The sequence below is a fragment of the Dendroctonus ponderosae genome, unplaced genomic scaffold (assembly GCF_020466585.1).
Source record: "Dendroctonus ponderosae isolate FM_Combo_2020 unplaced genomic scaffold, Dpon_F_20191213v2 Dpon_F_20191213_1, whole genome shotgun sequence".
Taxonomy (NCBI): domain Eukaryota; kingdom Metazoa; phylum Arthropoda; class Insecta; order Coleoptera; family Curculionidae; genus Dendroctonus; species Dendroctonus ponderosae.
In genome coordinates this window covers 11,548,009-11,551,599 of record NW_026017110.1, presented here as the reverse complement: position 1 = coordinate 11,551,599, position 3,591 = coordinate 11,548,009, and positions in this window count along the sequence as shown.

The following is a 3,591-nucleotide window of genomic DNA, read 5'->3' as shown; positions in this document are numbered from 1 at the left end:
ACGATAAGAGGTTTTTAAGAAAATACATTTTGTAAAACAGTTAAACATTTTCAATATATTTTTTTATATTATATATTTTCAGTATATTTGGTTCTGAATGCAAAATTCTGGAAAAAACATAATTTTTGAGGCTGATAAATTCAAAAGCAAAATACTTATCTCACTTCTGTTGTACAGCACAGTATCCTACCATAACATATTTATTTTGATTTGATTAATATAATTGTATCATGCCATTCATACGATGATTCGAAAGCTCTGGATTATTCCTTGAATATCTATAGCATATTTTAAAATTACAACCTTCTTGTCCTTGGAATATTCACTATGAATATTCGTGGAATATTAAATGTTCTGGTTTGAATACTCTTGGATTCTTCTGGCAATTGCCAGCCATCGATCGATCCTTAAAGAGCGATCAGCTCGGCGAAAAAAAAGCTGGTGGGAGTATGAGCAGGTCTATATTTTATACTTGCAAGGCGCTGCACGGTCTTGGTTTAATAGGCTCGACAACTACAATTTACAGCGTGGACGTGTGACCATAGGAAATTATTGATATGGCGAGCCCTTCTTGAACAAGTTGTGTAAGGCAGTAATTGGTATATTATATAGGGTTTAGTATGTAGTGTTAAGAATTGGAGCAATATATACGATTATTATTATTGAAGTACTTTTTATTGCAACCGTCTGCAAAAAACCCTAACAATATATCTTATATCTTCATGGTAAAGGGTGTTTGTTTTTAGGTGTTGCCGTAAGTAGCATCTAACGACTGTAAAAGCTGCTACTAGTAATTATTTCGAACATAACATTTTTGCTTCGAACCACCAACTATTGTCTGGACAGTCATAAATAACACTAGACGTCGCATATGAGAGGCACAAATAAATAAACGTGTATTGACTATTTACTAGTTAAAGTTACTTTATACTACTAGGTGATATTACGGGTACATGCTGGGTGGTGTTGGCAACTGTCCTGTATTTATTATGTCCATCATAATTTACCCAGCATGTAACTGTAGTAACGGGGGATACCAACAAAAGACGAAACCACGCCGAAAAGACACTGCAAACATTATAAATGGATTAACCCTTTTGCTACTGTGGGTACATATTTGTACCATCATCATTTTTGTAACACTGTGCGTGATAATTATCATTTATAATGGTACGTATGTGTGCCGTAAAGTATTTTGTCGTCAGCTAAGAGCGCGCCAACATGTTTCCTGACTCAATTAAATTTTTCTGGCTGTTATTAGTATTGGAAGCATGATCGTGTAAACGTAATTACATAACTTTATGATGAAAATCACCAAATAATAGAGTTCAATCATGATGGTATATACTACACATATACATACATGTACCAGCAGTTTTCTAGTGTGGGTCAAATGTATACCAGCAGTTCTCTAGACAGTTTAAATCTGTACCAGTAGTAATCTAACGTGATTCAAATTTGCGCGATTGATTCAAATTTACAGTTACAATTGATAAAATATGGCACAAAAAAACTTACAAAAACGGAATTGGAAACCATGGCTAAGAATTTATATCTTGAAGACGAATCTTGGTCAGAGTCAAGTGGGAGCAGCGACGGTTATGAACCTAATTCCACAGAAGAAAGCACCTCAGATAATGAAACCAGCGGCTAAAAGAAAAAATCAAAAACAAAGAAAATATACCGTCTGATATCGATAGTTAGAGCGAGGAAAAAAATAAAATAGTAGAATCAGCAGTGATAGTTCTCCAATTCGCAGAAGAGCTTATAGACGAAGGCAAGAAGACACCCTTTTGATTATTCACCATCGACGATCTGACCGAAACGGTAGGATCTCTAAAAGACGCAAAAAAGCTTTGGTATTTCATTCATTTACCAGTTGAAGAGCGTACAAGAAGGCGATGTAGAAGATGTCCTGAAAACAAAACACAAATACGCACAACATTATGTCAAGAGTGTCAAATTCCATTATGTACACTTTGCTTTGCGTTGTACCACCTATAATTATTTGTATGTATATTCCTAATGGTTCATAATTATACCATAAAAATTTTGTAATTACAGCTGGTGCTTATTTATACCATCCCCACCGCTATATATTTTTTTTAATTTTCATGTTTTTCTGAGTAAGCCAACTTTATTACTAATTAACAAAAAAAAAGTAATTTGCAAAAAAAATCGAAAGCCGTAGCGAAAGGGTTAACTGACAGCACTGAATTAACTGGGATATATTTTTCATGGAAATTGCCTCTTTACAAGTTCATAATAAATTCATATCAACCCAAAAGCATAGAAAATCGTATGAGTGATACATATAAATAACTTTTAGTATCTTCAGAAGCTAACTATGTTTATGTATAGTTGTTCCATTAACGGCACCAAATCATCAAATCCTTCAAACTTGAAAAAAGTTTCAATGCAAAGTATCTATTCACATTTATGAGATATCAATCTCAAAAAATGTAAACATCAATCTTTGCAAACGTCCGCATTGGGATCAGCAAATCTATGGATCGACCTAAAATATAATAAATCATACATTCCACATTGAACACTTACATAGAGAATTCGTACATAGAAATGTTGCGAATTAAATTTGGTAAAAGTGGAATATATTTCGGTTAAAGTTCGAACATGGTTAATCTCGATATTAACCGGTTAATCTCGAGTTGAACACAAATAAAATGTAATGGTGGGTTTATACACGAGAATAAGGATAAGGCTTAAGCCATAAGAAAAACACCTAATGGGGTGTTTCTAAAGCAGAATAAGGAAGAATATTATTTTATGTACAGCCAATCAAATGGAAGCCTAGGCTTAAGAAACAATAGGGTTGTGTCTGTTTTTGTCAACATTATCGCGGTAACATACCAGTAAAAGCTTAATTTCACATAAATATTGTACATTAAAATGCATTTGTCCACTGAAGAAGTGGAAGTTCTTTTTAGATTAATAATGTACCGTGGATGGCCGAGTATCCAACTCTTTCTTCAGCTTCCAACTTTTATTCACCTCGGTATAACTTCAAATGCGGAACAGGAACAAACTGACTTCAAAATTACCGTCAACTTCACAAACAATAACAATAACCGACGAAAAACTCGCTCCTCCGACCATAGATAACCTCCGACTAACGGAGTTCAACCCATAGAGAAAGTAAAATAAGAGAGGTGGCGGTAAAATGTTAAAACTTGGAACCGCGTTGCGCTACAACCGGCTGACCGTCAGTAACGGGAAGCTTTGACGGTAAAAACAGGTATCTAGATTATCGGCTAGTTCGAAGCGGGAATTTTAAATTTTTAAAGGTACAAAATACCCCGGTTACCCAAATTTCGGTGTCTACACATGTTCTCTCGGTTATTAATGGTAATAGAAAATGTGCTGTTTACTCAACAAATAATATATACCTAAATCAAAATAAAATAACATTTATTAAGTAAAAAAACACAAATTGTCTTCCAAAGAGTCCCAAAAGGATGAACTGGGTAGCTAAACTTGTGCCCTATAGGAGTAGGAATCCCCATCAGAAGTCTTCTACTTATGTGCTGCAGGATTCTATTCCATGCTGAACTATTAAATAACAACAAATTT